Source organism: Chroicocephalus ridibundus, chromosome 2 (assembly GCF_963924245.1).
Source record: "Chroicocephalus ridibundus chromosome 2, bChrRid1.1, whole genome shotgun sequence".
In the NCBI taxonomy this organism is placed as follows: domain Eukaryota; kingdom Metazoa; phylum Chordata; class Aves; order Charadriiformes; family Laridae; genus Chroicocephalus; species Chroicocephalus ridibundus.
This window is the reverse complement of record NC_086285.1, coordinates 123,206,740-123,224,866: the sequence shown is the minus strand read 5'-3', so window position 1 is coordinate 123,224,866 and position 18,127 is coordinate 123,206,740. Positions and strand designations below refer to the sequence as shown.

General features: G+C 42.2%; 1 protein-coding gene across 2 annotated transcripts in view; it reads right to left on the bottom strand.

Annotated features, from left to right (window-relative positions):
* Nucleotides 1-18,127, bottom strand: part of MAPRE2 (microtubule associated protein RP/EB family member 2) — a 104,299-nt gene that overhangs the window by 65,903 nt on the left and 20,269 nt on the right. For both annotated transcript variants that reach the window (XM_063326833.1, XM_063326832.1), the window contains one exon: nucleotides 11,316-11,377. The gene's annotated coding sequence lies outside the window, so the exon portion shown is untranslated. The remainder of the gene's footprint in view (nucleotides 1-11,315; nucleotides 11,378-18,127) is intronic.

Sequence of the window (18,127 nt, the reverse complement as noted above, 5' to 3'; positions counted from 1 at the left end):
ACCTGCGATGATAACGTATCACACAGAAATGTCCATAAAGGAATTAGCAAAAGCAGTGTTACTAACACAGTGAACGTGTATCAGATATGATGTGGTGTATGATAAGTTTCGAGCTAACCTGGGTTATGCAGAAGAACTCACATTTCCTGTTTCCCTGGCACTGTCAACGCAACTGACCAGCCCAAAGGAAAGCTCCCACCGTGGCGTAAAATCACTTCAAGGGAAAATTCAGAACTATAACTTTATAGACTTTTTTTGTTTACACAGCATTAAATAAATCCTCCCACCTCCATCCCGTTACTTCATTCTATGCCTTAAATTTCAGGGCACGTTGCATTTAAACTCGCCATACCAAACAGCAAATGATAGTTTTGTCAGGACAAAGAAACACTGCATGAGTTTTAATAAAACAGCTACTTATCACTCCAGACATCCTGTAGATAAAGAATGAGCTTCCCACCCTTGGGGATTATAGTGTGGCCACTTTAAGCAAAGTCTTGATTATTTGCCTTCCCTGGAGAGAGACAGATAAAGAGAAAGAAAGAGAGGGCTGTCCCAGTTACACAATGTGCATGGACCACATCCCTATGAGGTAATTCAAGTCTATTTTTAAATACTCGGACATATTTATATTTCAGAGGTCACATTTAATATTTCAAGAAGTGTTCTGTGCCTGGGAGGAAGAATAAAATAAAACTTGGGGTCTTTGTCAGCTAAACATTCCTGAAAACTTAGCCTAACAAGCTGCAAATCCAATCTGACCATTACCGTATGAATTCCTCACTAAAGACAGAGGTCTTGAAGAGCCACAGCCTGTGGCTATTTTTCTTTAAAAAGGCAGCAGCTACCTTTTATAGTTACTGTATAAATCAAATAGAAATCAGAGGATTATTTCAAGATTCAAATATTGTCTACAAAATCAGGATTTTTTTTTTGTTCACAGAAACAGGATTTCAGAAGCCTTTGAATAGAAGAGATATTTTAAGACTAGTTTTGTACTTTTAATATTAATGGTTAGATTAAAATTAATAAATAGCTTTAGTGGACACTTATTAAATCCAACCCTTTCAGGGTTTAGCTAAATCCATGTGTTTTAAAGAAAAAAAATCCTATTTAGAAAGAAGCATTTTCCAGTATACATCAAAGGATTCTGTACTTTAAAACATAAGAAGTTCCCACTGAATACGCAACGCTTCCTACGTAACAAAAAGCTCCAATGAGATCAGGAAACACTCAGTGAAGAATGGTTCCAAAGAGAAAAAATTTTTACTTCCATTAACTCCAGACCAAACCCAAATTTTGAATTTTTTAGTGACCATTACGTTTGTGTTCTGTGATATCCACTGGGCTATAGCAGAGTTTCGGGCACACCTTGGGGAGCTGCTTTCATCTGAAAACCCATAAATGGAGCCTGCGATCAATAAATGCTTGAAGTAACAACTCCTGTCTCTCACTCTGTCTTTAATACCAACTGAAAGGAATTGAGGCAGGAGGCTGACTCATGGCTCATTCACATGCATTTACACGGAATTATCTGTCTGGAGCTGTTCTAGATTTACCATCACCACATCCATTTACAGCGAGGTGTTAACTTTTCTAGGCTTGTTTTGTCAGAGTTCAGATGTAATGACCACAAAGGGCCAAACAAAAGACATTCAAAGTGTTCAGGTAGTCTGGATTCCCAGACTTTTTCAGAGAATGACAAAACCTTAATCAAATGAAAGTGAGATTTGTGTTCTAGGAGGGATTTAGGATTTTCAAGTTTCCATACAGTACAGCTTCTGACTGTTACCACTGGAAAACATCAGAGCTTCAGGCACTCATATCCTAAACAAAACCAATGAAACAACTTACAAATGGTAAGAGCCTGGAAGGATTTGGAAATGTGAGAGAACAGAAGAAAAATCTACTGTTTCTTTATATATTTTCAGCTGTTGGGAATCTTTGGCTTTCTTGGGGCTAAAGAGACAAATAAAAACCACATATTACCTCTGATGTTCCTTCTTACATTCTGTACCGAAAATATTAGCAATATACTTTGAAGACACTTCAGTCTAATGACTTATTTCATATAAGCAACACTGGGACAAGGGAGAGGACAAATGAGAAGCTTTGCAATACCATTTGACAAAGTTTCCAACATGAAAATCTGATACGGTTGTATCTCACACTAAAGTGATGTCTTACTTATTGATGACAACTTTCAACATTACTTGTTACTCTGCTGAAAACTTGGCTTGGCAATGACACAGCAGACAAAGAATTCAAGAATAGTTAAAAACAGCTCTTTGATTATCTGTTAGTATTGTACAAGAGTTGTGAAGCTCACAGCCATTTGATTTTCACTTCTTATCCGAGTAATTTAATGCCGCACTTGACTGTCCAATACCTGCACATAACATAAGGATAAGTTTAAATGCTTTGGAACGATTATTGGCTAAGACCTGTTTGGCATTCAGTGTTGCACCTTGTCTCATACCACCATTATGGATACTGAACACGAGGCTTACACAGCGTTTGCAAACCACCACAAGGAACATTACATTTGTCAACATTTACCAAACTGTCCAAGACACTCAGACACTCACCACTGCTAAAGAGGAAGGGAGGAGGCTGGCACAATAAAGTCATGGTTCCAGTAAGATGGTCAATTGAGTTTTTTGGATACCTATTACGAATCAAAAATGTTTCAACCAGCTGATAGAAAGGGCTGGACCATTACAAACCAAGATCTGAAGGGGTTACTTTGTCCCAGGAAACTGTTAATTAAATGCCTGTCCTCCCACTGCCAGCAAAAAGCCAACATAAACATTATTACATACTCTAGCTAATGTGAAAGAAATACAGAGCGTATTCATGCCTGACCGGGATCAAAATCCCACTGCCAAGTCATTCAGTAGTCTGCGAGTGTTTCTGGGATTGCAAACCCTGGCCCAAGGATCCAGCGCCTCACTGCAAAATACTCTACAAATAGTTTCCTCATGTCCTTACAGCGTACTACAAATCATCCTCTTACAAAGCAAATGTGCCTCACATGCCCATCAAATCAGCAAATGCCAAGAGGTCACACGGAAAGCGGTGTGCTTTTTTGTTTGTATTCTGCCTGCCCTTTCTCTTGGTAACCGCTTTTTATCTGGTACATTCATAGAATTTTACAAAAACTAATTTCTGTCAGCTTTCCGCATTTTACCAGAAACAGGCCTCGCTGCTATGACCAGCTTCCTCAACACACTTACTGTCACACATCTGTGCAAGCTTCCTCTGCTTCACCCTCAGCACCACCATGGTTGGTCCCCATCCTTTCCTCCATGGTTTGCTTCCTGATCCATGCAGTACTTCCAGCTCTGCAGCTACGCAAATGCTATCCCTTTTCTCCATTGCTACAACTAGATGAGCTCCTCCCTTTTATCTCGGGATATTTCCCACACCTGAGGTTTCCCCATTGTTCTTTTTCCCATTCTTTCCACCCTTCCTTTGTCAGGCATAATCCTTTGTAGCACTTGGGCAATTTCCATTTTCCTTCATCAGCCACCTGCAGAGAACCTGGATCAAATTGGTTTCCTTCCCTTAGACAAAGTCCCCGGTGTACCTATTGTCCAGCTACCATACTGTCATTAGCTAATTATGCCTCATTTCATCCAGGCTGAGAGGAACGTGCTGCAGTACTTGCCTGGTAAGCTGCACACACATTTGCATGCAGCCATCCCAAGAAGTGACACCTGTATTTAAGGGCTGAATAGCGCCCAGGGTTCACACACCTCGCGTGTGACACATTGCCACCATCAACACACTGAAGAGCTGAACACCCTGGGGCACAGCTGAAAACACTTGGGTGCAAGGATTTGCTGTTGATCACCAGCTCACAGAGAAACCTAGGAGCGTTCCTCTTTGCGCTAGAACAGATTTATGTATTACACACACAATTTATCAGAAGTTTGTCTTATCATTCATATAGACTTGCTTTTAGTTATTTCAGGCTCCTTATGGGCCAAATGCAAGCATCTGAGGCACTCTGTTCCTTACTTTCTGATAATTTTATACACACATGCTTTTTAACTTACTGTTAAGTATTTAAGTCTTTAACACACTTGTAAGGAAATAGTTACTATTTGCAAATGCTAGAGCATTTGGGAGCACGAAACTGTTCTTCTAAGTACAACTTCATTGCTACTTTACACAATACCATTACTAATCATGAAGTTTTTGTTTCCTTACTTATTAATGGAAAACAGACTTTTTCCAATGGCAACAGTCAATGTGCATTATTATCTTAGCGTTTATCCAAACTCTATTCATAAACTAGCTTTCAAATGAAGAGGAAAAATAATTTTCACAGACAGCTTTAACCATGTTACACTTCTGTTAGCACTGTGAATTAAAAAAAGAAAAAAAATAATTCGCAAACTGTGTCAGGAAGCTTCTCTCGCTGACAGGCGTTCCCTAACAGGACTTCTGGAACCTGACATATTAGACCACGTTCCCATGAATGCTTTGAGCCCTTTATTAACCTAGTGCCACAGCTGCTTTATTTAGATACTAGCACCCTACAGAAAGCTTACCAAGCGTTTTCCGAAAAGCCTGAAATTTCAAATTAGCCAAAGAATGCCCTTGCCTGGTTGTTAAGAGGCAAAGCTAGTTGGGAGAAAGCTACTGCTGGCTTGCTTTAGTGGAAGGTGCATCTGCTAACAGCAACGCACTCCAATACTGGAGCTTGAGGAGGAGAAACGAGGAAGGAGGAAAACTTGCAAGCAATGTACACTCAACTTTGCCTATGAAGTCAAATTAACAACTTCTTAAAAATCACACCTAGTGATTAAATTACTAGTACCACAACTGCTACCATAAATTTGTGGATCAAATGTGACACCAGCTGAAGTACTCCTGTAACTTTTATTTTCTTTAAATATAGGGAGCAGATGGAATGTAATATAAAGCCCACACCCCTACTCTAAAACATAGGGAGGATCATTAAAAATGCACACACCTCCATTCTGAGCAGACAAGAGCATACAGAAAGTGCGTGGTCTTACTGGAAAGATAAACAGCTGGATTTAGTTGCTTCCATTAACCAATGACCCACTTGTCAAACATAAGCTGTAGATTTAAAAGAGTGATTACATGAAGCCTCTTATACTAGACAAAAAAAACCCTAGCTGTGAAATCAGACCAAGTCTGAAAATACTTGAGTGCAGTCAATATTGTTCTTTTAGACAGACACAAGACAGGAACCAGTTATTCTCTTTAAAAAGGGTAATATAATGTAAGGGTGTTTCCTATAGTGCCGTTCAGAAGGTGTTTATCCCATGCAGCCCACTCAGGTCATTAGCGGTGAGCCAAATCCAGGCATCATATAAGAGGATGAAGCTCTCATGGAAGCCACTGCATAAACCTTAGTGTGGGGGCACTGCCAGCTTCCTTCTGTGAGGAACTGGTATTCAGAGAGAAGTAAAACTGGCACTCCCCACAATAAATGGTAACCACGACATCTACCTGGCCTATCTTATCACTCAGAGAGGATTTTTAAGGGGGGTTGTGGCTGTGCACGCTTTGGTGGCAGATCTGTGGAGTACTGTGTCCAGCTCTGGAACCCCCAACATAAGAAGGACATGGACCTGTTGGAGCAGATCCAGTGGAGGGCCACGAAGATGATCAGAGGGCTGGAGCACCTCTCCTATGAGGACAGGCTGCGACAGTTGGGGTTGTTCAGCCTGGAGAAGAGAAGGCTCCAGGGAGACCTTAGAGCAGCCTTCCAGTACCTAAAGGGGGCCTACAGGAAAGCTGGGGAGGGGCTGTTTGCAAGGGCGTGTAGTGATAGGACAAGGGACAATGGTTTTAAACTAGAGCAGGGTAGGTTTAGATTAGACATTAGGAAGAAGCTCTTTACAATGAGGGTGGTGAGACACTGGAACACCCAGAGAGGTGGTGGAGGCCCCATCCCTGGAGACATTCAAGGCCAGGCTTGATGAGGCTTTGGGCAACCTGATCTAGTTGAAGATGTCCCTGCTTAGTTCAGGGGAGGTTGGACCAGATGACCTTTAAAGGTCCCTTCCAACCCAACACATCCTATGATTCTATCTCCAGATGGGGCTCTTAAGGCTTGATCCAGCTGCCACTGACTTTGCCCATGTGTCAGTGCCTCCCACCACATGCCTGTTTCTGTGCCTGCTCCAGGCTCAGGTAGGAACAAATATGCAAGACGATGCAGATGATTACAACATTTGGGCTTGAGTGCAAGCCCTGAGTTAACAACAGAGGAAACATAGGAAGGACAACAAATTATAGGTCCCCAGACACTGAAAACCTCTAATTTTGCCACCTTGTAAAGCAACAGCAGAGCACACAACAGTGGCCTTCCCACACTCTACCTAAGGCTAAACAAGTCTCTAAGAAGGCTGAAGAAGCCATTATTCTGAGCAACGTTTTTACTGTAAGGACAACTTATACAATTAAATGTGTGTTTGCTTCCACCTGACCTCACTAGCGTGCTGCCAGCGACTCACGCTTTACTGTGACTCAGCGTACAGGGTGATTTTCTGGAAGATGCAGATCATGGAGCAACTTAATTATATAAGAATCCCAGCAGTCAGCTAATGAAAACCAAAGCTTCCAGCCCCGGTGATTGCAGACAAATATTGGAAAAATGCTAATCCTTGGATTAAGAAAAAAACAAACAAGCAAATCCAAGAAACAAAGCCAGAAAAGCCAGCAACAATCACGCCTCGCCCCCCTGAAACCCATCCTTAAAATAAAGTGAAAAATTTGAATTAGCTCTTTCGAGCCTTTCTTTCCCCTTGGGCTCCTAGCAGGCAGGGTGGGTTTCTGGGAGCCTGTCCACCCCCTGGAGTTCACTCTGCCGCTGGATGCCCTGAGCAGCGCAGCTCAGCATCGCAGCGCCTGACGTGCAGGTACCTGCCGCAGCAGCAGCATCAGAGGCGAGGCCAGGTAGGCTACACGGCACCGACCATGCCACAGGACAGGGACGCATGTACTTCATAGAAAAGAAGGTACAGGTGGGAACACAGCCATGGCACTCCGAGCTCCGCATGCCTCCCATCCCACCTGCAACAGCATTTTGGTTTGTAGCTCAGTTCTTTGTCATGTTCCTCAGCAGCACTTGGGAGCCACCACTGCGTGCAGTCACCACTGTGCCACCCCAGCCTTCTCTCCCCATCTTCCTTTTACGCTCCTCCATCTGCATTCCTTTCTCCATCTCTCCTGCCTTTGCCTTTCCTTCCCTGGATGAAATCTAGAGTTACAGAGCTACTTACTGACTTTGCTGTTAGCGCTTTCTGGACATCGAAGTGATCAGCAAGCGATCACACTCACAGTCAGTATCATGACCACACTAGCAAGACACAGGCTACTAGAAAAAGGTCCTCTGTTTCCCTAACAGATCCAGCCTGATGGCAGATTCGGGGTAACTGCACAGACTCAAGGTATGTCCTGCTCATGTTTGCAAGATTAGATTTATAAAATCTAGAAACTGCTTTGATAAATGACACAGTTATTTTTATACCATCTGGGTGCGCTACCAATACTTGACACGTTTGACAAGGATTAATATTTTTTTGAGGTCCTTAAAAAAAAATAACAGGACTTTTTTGCTGCTGGAGCAGAACTCAAATCATTGCTTGAATCACCTTTCGATAAACATTCTCCAGTCTTTTAAATGAAGCACCATTGATAGGCAAAACGCAGAAGGCAGCAAAAGACAACTAGAAATAAGGGTATCATTATTTTTTTTATATTGTTGTATGTTGTCACAGCTTCTACACTCACACTCATGGCACAAGCAGCAACATTGTGTAACCTCTGAACAGTCATATTCTATATAAAATGAAAAAAGGCTTCTGTTAACATTTTGAGCACAAAAGGTACTGGTGGCATGAAAACAGTGTCTTTTCCTCATTACAGTAGAAAATGAGGTTTCTATTTAATAAAAACCCCAACCACAAGGCTATGTGTTTTTGTAACTGTGAATGTATGTCAGTGCTGTTGACAGCTTCTGCGTTGGAAAGGATCTCATTATTAACGCTGAACAAAACCACACGTTATCTTTTTGAAGAGCAAAGTTACGTTCCTGATGAGTCAGCCACTTTGCTGAGCTCCTGTGGGATAATTTTTGCTATGGGGCACTGAAAAAATAAATATCACCCCAAAGTTCAGAATATTTTCAGACAGCACCATAAAAGGCTATCCAAGCTACCCAATTCCTAAGTTAAAAAGGGAACGGGGCTGGTGAGTGCGCAGCCATAAACAAACATTCCACTTCGGTTAACTTTGCTCTCTTAGGTTCAGGATTTAGGTCTCCAGTTTTCTCACGTTGGATCAAAATCAGCTATAAAGCGGCTGTGTCCCATGCAGGACTGACCCCTAAAGAGATGTCCTCCACTACATTCTGGGGGACCTTGCGGTGTTTCCACAGAAAGAAAATGCTTTCAGAGCAGTCTGCTCAGTCCAGAAGTTCACCAATTCCATACTACTTAAGAAGGTCTAAAGGTATAAGTGTCCCTTAATAAAGTCACATCTTCTTTGGTGGACATTAAGAGGACCAGTTTAGGGAAACGAGCAGTGGGGAACTGAGTGGGAAACGGAGTGCTCTTAGCTAGAAGTAGTATTTTACTCTGCACCAGTGCTGGTGCTGGAAGGTAGGGAGAAAGAAGCGAGAGGAAGTACTTCTTTAGTCTGCCTGCTTTAAGTACTTGCATGCAGCTTCTGCATGAATGACCAGAGAACATTTGTTTCTTTGCAAGAAAAAGAAAACCTTGTATGGGTCTTTTTCTGAACACCTCATGAATTGGTAGTTCATCATACAAACATACCTTTTTTGTGTATATATATATCTGTGTGTGTATATACTTTTTAAAAATACATATTTGTTTTCTATCTCAAAATTATTGAAATATAACAGATCCCAGAACTGCTTTCTAATGTTAGGGTATATTGTAAATATTTTAGTGATAATACATCAAGCAAGGAATTGTAACTGCCAAAAGCCCAGTGTAAAAGGTGTGAAATTCCTTGGATGTTCCAACACCATTCCTCATGCTGTTGTCCATATAGCTTAACACCATGAAAAAGTATGCCCATTTGTCAGGCTCAAAGGCACCAAAACCAGATCAGAAGGTTTCCTGAGTGGAGGCCGGTACATAATAGCATGTTACATGGATTTGGCTTTTGCAATTGTAATAGCTCAACTAATTCTCTAGCAATATAATGAATCTCTGGTATTAGAAGGCTGATAGATAGATCTTTATTTTGACGTATAATAGGCCATAAGGACTAAGGGATTTGGAGACGAAAGGCTACACAGTAAGCAGCAATCCACGGGGAATATGCTGGAAAACTATTTGTTGCTTCATGGAGAGGGTTACCCATTGCAGGAAATCTGCATGTGTCAGATAAATCCTATTAGACAGGTAGGATGCAGTCTGCTTTTATAAGTGTCCATTTTGTGGCTGCACATTATCTCAACACTCACAGTTTTCCTTAGATTTCCTGTTGTTTCAAAGTACTTGTGACAACACCAGTAAAACCACAGTGACTTTAGGTGACTTTAAGCAGCAGCACTGCTCTGCAAGAGTAGGAAGTGACTGATGAAACCCACCGTGGCTCAGCACGGAGCATTGCCCCGCAGCACTTCCATCTGCACCACCTTCACGGGAAGGAGTGTGTCCACAGGGGGAGGACGTTTTACATTTTCCTCGTTCTTGCTTTCAAGGTGCCTCTTCTAGTCTAGAGCTATTGCTTCATCCTTGAGGCATACAAGCCTCTTTCAGCTCTAAATTATAGATTTCTGTTCTTCTCCTGAGAATCTCCAGGTGCACTCAAGCCCTGCGTAGCTTCTAATTGCTGCAAAAGTAACTCTTCTCTCACAGCCTGACGAATCTGAACTCTTTGGCTCTTCTTTTAACTCTCCCTCTCCCAGTGTCAATCTCTTCTCCTTACCTGCCTCTGTGCCAGAGAACATAGGCAATTCTTGTATTTCCCATAGAACTTACCCTGAATAATTTCTCACGTCTATCATGTATGTGGCAAAATCTTTCTGCAAAGATTTTTAAGGTTTTTTTCCAGGGCATTAAATAACTTGGAGCAAATCCCTAGTTTTACTGTGAAACAAGTCTTTAAAATATCTCAGACAAACGTTTTTACTTTTAACTACAAAGCACAAAGAAAGTATCAACGCAAACTGAGATGACTCCTACCTCCAAAGTTCGCATTTGTATGCTGCAACAGCTTTTCAAGCGTTAGCAGAAATGCAGGAGTATGTTTTCAAATGAAAGTTCTTCGTTAGGCAGCCCTAGCATCATTTCAGTGCTACGCGTATTTTCAGCACTAGCTATGAATGAAGAAACCCCACACTGTATCGCAAACCACTAATGTTGCAGCGCATTCCTTGCCGGGGGAAAAGGCACGTAGAGTATCCAGCACAGCCCGGTGAGCCCTGTCAGTAGTGAATCTCTTCAAATAGGAGGTTTATTACCGGGTATCCTACATTCCATTTGGGCAACAGTGAAGATTTCTTGTTTCAGAGCACAGATGCAGCAGCAATGACACCAGGGGAACAAGCGATGGCAACCGCCGGGTGCCCGGATCCGTTCCAGGCGCATCCTTTCCGAAGGCTTTCTAAACATTGCCACCTTGTGGGCCTCCCGTCTCCTCCTGCCACCCATCTCCGCTCGCCACAGGTGACTCCCTGCGCGGACGCCACAGATGCCGCGCCGGAGGCCGGACAACTGAAATTAACATCCAACTTGGGTGGGATGCGATTTAAAGGCCCGTAGTCAGGGATCAAAAAAAGGGACAGCACCTTACAAATTCTACTTGAAATCAATTACTAACCCTGTACAGTGGCGCTTGCTGTAGTTTGCTCTTTTCCCACTTAACATTATGAAGGTAGCACTAATAATGTGCAGAAGAGCTAACATTTAACAAAACAAAAGCAAGAATACAATTTCTCAAAGCTCCCAAACAGAAGGAAAGAAGTTAAATTCACTGTCTACCTTTAGTTTCCCTTTTTTTAAATTATTTCTTTCTGCCAGCATTTCCTTCTTACTCCAGTCAAAAACCCACATTATTTCCAAAAAGTCTGTGGCATCTAGTTTACCTTTCATCAGTTCTGCTTCATGAATGAGTAATTCCTGATGACTTGAATCTATTAATTACACAGTCAAAGATGTTGCAAATGAATATCACTTATTATTGATACCAAACTTATCTAGCTACTGCGTTATAGACATCAAACACAAGTTCTTGTGTACTTGCTCAGTCTCTAGCACTATAAAAACCACATACGAACACACAAGCATACTTACTTTGAGCATCCAAACACTTTCCCTGGTTGCCGGCTTGAACTATTCCTTGCAGCAATTTGGTACTAGAAAAAAAACCATGAAAACCTTTAGTTCAACAAGCAAACAGGAAAAAATGCAACCCCTCACTGAATGGTCTTTGTCTGTATCGGTTGGGCAGTGATGCAATAGCCGTATGCTAAAAGTGAAACAAGAGGAGAAGTCCTTCATTACAATACCCTAATTCAGGGGTGTTCACAATGGTTCACTGTCTAACACATCTGCACAACAATCAGATGTCCCTCTGATATAGTAGGAAATCTATGAGGTCCCTTATGCAGTGCTACATTCAGAGTTTATTCATAATGGCCAGGCCCGTTGCTGTTTCTTCATCTGACCAGGCTTTTTTGGAGCACAGGCAATCAGTTATGACCGTTGTGTCATGCAACTGGGGCCTTGCTGCGCTTGTCCATACAGCTTTTCAGAGGAAAAAAAAAATAAATCCACCATTGAAAAACACATGAACTGGTACCCAGCAACTATGCTTTTGCCAATACAACACAAAAACACTGGCAATCCTCTGAAGTGTCTCATTTAGCAATGAAGTCATGATGCTGCCCACTTGTAGCAGCCACATTATGGCCCGTTCCTTTCTGTGTTTCTAGATGTGATTGCCTGCAATTGCTAGATTTGTCCTCACATCCATTCTCTCAAGTCCTGCATCACAGGCTCCAGAAACATAAGCAGGAGCAGCCATTTATGGGTTTTAATTTGTACCATGAATTACATACTAGCGTTACGTGGCTGAGTTTCTTAATTCACCTTCTCAGTCAGCAGGAAATATCATTCCTAGCAGGTAAATAATGGTTTACAGTCAGACCAGGGCTCTCGTTATTGCTTGTTTTGCATTCCTAGTCAACTAGTTGAGACAGCCCAGCAGGGAGGGGTATTCCAAAGGCATCTATCTCTGCATAACAGCATGAAATTCCACCAAACAGGAGCCCAGTGGGGCTTGGATTGAATCAGGACTGCAGGATACAAGAAGCTCTCACAGGTGAATTTATATTCATCATAAACCCTGTTTTAAGAGAAGGAAAACATAAAGCAATTCCCACTCCAATTCATTATCATCTGGGAAAGGTAAACAGACCTTTAAAGATGGCTTGTCTAAAGGACTGGATCCCAGCTCCAGGAGCTGTGACTCATCCTGGCAGAGAACTTAGGAAGGCTGCTAGCAGACTGGAAGGATGAAGCTACCTTAAAGCCAAACCAGAATGAGAATTTGCTATTAAAGATGTTATTGTTTCATTTCTTTGAATCTCTTCAAGCCTCTTAAGCTTTGCTTTTCAATATGCTCTTTTTCGTCCATTTTTTTAATGCGGAAAGTGATTCCAGCACAGCTGACAAACCTCAGGCATCCTACTGGCAAAGGAACAGCAAACCCATCATGGTATATTGGCTTTTGCTCAAGTAGACACCCCCCTCCCCCCCAAAACTTAATCTGGGCTCTAACAACACTACTCCAATAACTTGTAAGGATGGGACACTCTTAAAACGATGGTTAGAAGTAGTAATCCTGCATTAGAAGGTATTGACCAGAACTTTAACAGGCAACAGCAGTGGAGAGACACAGTGATTTCCCTTCGAAATGTGAGACTTAATTTGCTCATGGAACATTTTCTGTACTACGCTTTGAGGAGAGTGATATTTATGGCATATTGAAGACAGAGAGAACCATTTCGTTGTCTTCAGTAAGTGGAAGGTTTGAGAGTGACTTGAATAACACTACACTGAACTTCATTTGCATAGTCTTAAAAAAGAAAAAACAGAAGTCCTCACAGCAGAGATTCCTAACACTTGAAAACTGAGGATGATGTACCTCTTTGGTTTGATCTGTACGTGTATCTCAGCAACAGCTCCTGACTTTTTGCCTGGTTACAGGTACTTACCTGAGGTACAGGGCGCAGTGCGATGGCTACGGCCAGATGAGATAATTAGCACTTGCGTGCTGCTGTGTGCAGTAGCACTGCCAGGTCTCCACCTGCTCCGTAAGCCATGCCAACACCTCGACCTGTACTTCTGGCTTGAGATGCCGGAGTGGCACCCAGGCAAGGGAGTGGTAGGAAACATTGGATCATTAAGGTGGAATTTAATTTAGGTGGACAAAGGAATTCAGTAGAGGTCCTAGTTAGTGGGTGTGAGGAAGGGTAACGATGGGGAGCTGGAATCTTCTTTGGAAGGGTGGAGGGATAAAAGTGTACAATGAGAACAAGGGGGAGGAAAGGATGCCATATTTCTTCCCACTACATGCCAGGCCATGCATAGCTCTCAGCTGCAGACATTGGCATCACGTCAACGCTCTACATTAGCCAGTGACTGCAATTCGGTTCCTCAGAATTCCCCAACAGAGGGGGTTCCCATCTCCTAAGGGGTAACCTACAAAGACATCTAAAGAACTTACTCCTTCCACACTGGTACACATAGGAAAAAGGTCAAGGGGTAAGAAGCAAGAGGATAAAGATCTAAAGAATCCGAAAAATGCAAAAGATCTTAAAACAGGAAAAAAACAATACTACTTTAAGAACAATTTAAAGAGGAATCTCAGAAAATCTCATAAAGTGAAGCAGGTAAGAAAAAAGGATTACACATTTTTCAAACTAGGAAATCACAATTTGTTCAATGTTTTAAAGTCATACATAGCTGCAAGTTCCCTGTACTATACTATCTGTTCCCCTGATGGGGATTGTGCTGGGAGAAATGGGGCCAGTATTTACTAGAAAATGTTATAACAGAATTGGGCAGATTTTGCTAATAGCTGATGACTACTCACACAGTGCATTCAAGTTATGCCCCTCCTACAGTCCACTCCTGCAACAACTCGTGTCACCCTGCTGGAGCAACAGCCAGGAGGCCAAGCCCAGCCAGGGGGGTCAGACTGGTGGGCCACTGGTTTCCAGTTGGGTGTTCAAAAAGTCTCTCAGGGACTTGCTTCTCCAGGCTATGGACCTACGGCTCTGTAGCCTATGCTTGCCACTTTCTCAGATGAGGTTGAGTTACACAACCTGCTGTTGATCCTAGTGTGTGCTGCTGGTGGCCTTGGATGGGTTTGGCAGACTCTTGCTGTCTGGAGTTTATGGGAACTTGGGATGTTCAGTGGACCACTGTTCTTCAGGATTTCTCTGGTCTTGGGAGGCTTTCACCTGTTCCCTCTCAGCACCTACTTCTCCTCCCTGTGAACTTGTTTTCTGGTAGCCATTGCTACATCCATAAACTTAGTTACCTGTTAAACCCGTTCACAAAAAGTGACACAGAAGGGGCTTCTATGACAACATGCCTTGAAATTCTGAAAAATATTGATTTAATTCTGAATGAAAATGGACTGAAAAAAGAAAAAAACCCAAACAAAATAAGGATTGGACAGGAGGCATATGAGAAAGCAAGCCGAAAGCCAAGCAACTAAGTGAAAAAAAGTCAGTAAATCAAAGAATCTGCAGAAAACAGGATACAATACCTTCTAGAAGCACATCATAAACTCATACTATGAAAAGTAGTACCCACAGCTGTAAGTTTGAAGGACCAAGGAGGAAGAGTTAGGACAGAATGTTATTAAGGTGATTTAAATCAAATGCCTTCTACTACATTTCATGACATATTTTCAAAATTTTGTTGCAGGGAGCTGTACGACCCATGTGGGTACAGAGCCCTGACTTCTGCTACTGTGTCTCAGTGAACTGGGTGCTTTCTACCGTACTGCACAGATCTTTTTTCCGCCCCCCACCCGCCAAGGGCTGGGAATGTGATGTTGCATGAGAACAATTTGTAATATAGGCTGACAGTCACCTATTACTGCTTCAAATATCCTCAGCACTTACAGAAAACAACTTCAAACCCAACTTATTTTTAGCAACTGAAAGAATTCAAGCAAACCCCTTGTGGCTGCTATCCAGGCATTTGCTGAGTGGAGAATAGCTTGACAAATTACAGAAATGGACAAACTCAGAGTGTAAATCAGTAAACAGTGCATATCACTATTTACGTATGCTTTCCTGTTGAAAGGATGAACTTAAAGATTAAGGCTTTCAGCATCAAAGGAAAGAACGGCTGCTTTTATGAACTGTGCATGAATCACAAAAACCAAAACAAAAACCCCCATACACTTATAACAGTTGTGCAGATTTCTCAACTTACTGTTAACTACCAGCCCAACCCTACGCTGTCTCACTGCTCCCCGGTAAGTCCTCTGCCCCTATTCACGGCCAGGCTCTGCAGCAGTATATGGAAGGCACAAAGACACAGACTGAAAGCAAAGAAATCAAGTAACAGACCTGAGTTTAGTGCTATTCTCCAACTCCAAACCTGTGAGAAATACCCTAGTTTGACCTGGAGTGCTTCACAAGGAAGGCAGTCCCAGAAGACACAAGACACTGCCACCGAGCACATGACAGAGCTTCCCACCTCTTTTCCTCTTGCCATTTCAAACACAGCTTTGTCCCAGCGCTTCTGCTGCTCTGCCAGGGCTCTGATTGCAAGTCATCTATTGGCATGAAAAAGGTCCCAGAGACTTCTTATAAAACTCTGTTCCCTCCCACTCATTTACAAAGCAACCAATCTTTTTTTGGTCATTTACATATAAAGTAAATCCAAGCATGTCCTACTTAATGACTTACTAGGAAAGAACATGCATCCTTTCTCAGAAAGACTTCTTCTAACCCTGCTTGGGAAGCCACTAGGTTTTTCTCCCCATAGAGCAGTGAACCAACTTCTGTCATTTTTGTTGTCCTCTCCCATCCTCAACTTTTTGTAAACTGGAGTTTCCAAGATGCAGGTGCCTTAGAGAGAGTGTTGGGTTCAAAGCTCCAGCCGACTGCAGTGTCACACCTACCTTTGCGCAGCAGCCTACCTGCCTGCCTGTCCTCCTCCTGCTAACGAGCACCTTCCCTGCCCTCCTGCCCAGTAACTTTGAGGCACGGTAATTATCTTTCAACTTGAAAAGGGTGTAACAGAGCTCAGTTCATGGGATTTTAGTTAGTGTGACAGATTTGGCACGCTTTTTTTTTGGCATAACAAGCAATGCCAAACCAGTATATCAAGCAGTAGGTGGCAGACCTAATAGGACAAACAGAGGAGAATGTGTATTTGTCACTACTCTGTCAGATCAGCAAGCTGACACATTACACTGAGCTCCATTTCAACCAAAAAAAAAAGTTTATCTCTGCACCTTTTTGAGAAAACAATATTTTTTTCAATTATTTGAGGCATCCTTTTGTTTAAACTTTAGTTCAGAGTCATTGATGTCCATATTTCAGTTTCTATGACACTAACTGAAAATCTGTTCTACTTCTATCGCCAGCGCCTACATCTGTTGGCTTCTGCATCCAATACCATCACCAGTTTTGTTTGGCATCTGTGTGGTTTGCACATTTGACTGCAGTTTACTATTGATGCACTTCTGTATGTAATATGCATTTCAATGTGTTTTTCTGGTAGGCGTTATGCCATCTTACAGAACGCACCTGGTTTGAGAATAACTGGAGTTGATCAAGTGTCTGCCTCGTTTCGTGTGCTAGAATCACTTAACACATATCTTTTTAATACTTTCCTCTATAAACAAAGTTATGCTGCGGTGATGCATATGTTTTATAGCGAGGCAGGAAAAGCCAGCACTGACTAAGGTTTCATATTATGAAGAATTTGGCAATAATATTGCCTTAAGGCATTCCAGTCTTAACTGTTCCCTCCTTATTTATATCCCTGGGCTGCCCCTCAGTTTTTCTGGAACAACTCTGAATCCAGTCTACTCTGAAGCAGACAGAAAAAATGATTTAATTTCAAAGTTACCTTTTGTTTTTGCAGATTTTGAATAAATAAATCTGGGGCAGTTCCCTGTTCCAGTACACGGCATGGCTCTGTCAACAACTGAGAGGGCAGGAACTTGCTGGCTGGTATTGCTGACCAGAAACTGGTACAGGGAACAACTCCAATGAGTGGGCTGGAATATTAAGCTTTAAATCCAGGCATGACTTCCTCTTCAAATATGGCCTGGAGACCGGTGGGTGCACAGAACACGTATCAGCATTTCCCTCTTTGATATGAAAGGAGTGAAGGACACATGAAGGCCAGCTAGCAGCCACTACTTTGGTCCAGGTTAACCCACCACAACTTTCCAGTACATTTATTTTCCTGTGCCCAGCTTCAGGCTTCATTTTGTGGCTAATTTTTATAAGCTAATCAGCAACTTGTAATTATAAACAAGATTCAAGGAAAAAAAATTAAGGTATACATTCAGATGTTAAAACACAAACACCTGTATCTGTGTGTTGACCCAAGACACATTTTTTGAAGTTCTTTTAAGACAGCTAAACCTGAAGATTAGCAGGAGAAGTCCTGATAGCATAATATGTTGAATTACCCAGGTTGACATTCTTTGAAAACAAGCCTGCTGAACAAGCAGGGTAGGAAGAGCCCAAAGTTAACTTCCATGGAAGTGTTATCAGGCAGCTGCAGCAAACTGAGGGACTCTCAGAACAGCTTCAGGGATCCAAAATGCACCAGCTTCGGGACCAGCCAAATATTTAGAAGAACGAGTTGATTTAAGAGCTTTAAAGGACAGATGTTGAAACTCAAGAAATAACTTAAATTTAAATGGCACCTTTCACTGTAAGCCTTACACATCTAGATATGCCTGAGAAAAATGCAGGTAGCTCAGTTAGGGTGCCTGAGGTTAGATGGGCTGAAACCCCCTCTATTGTGGATCAGTTTTTCAGATCTCTTCACAGTGAGCGAAGGAAATAAAGCATATCAGAGAATACTCAGCAAAAATCAGTTAGGTGGCCACA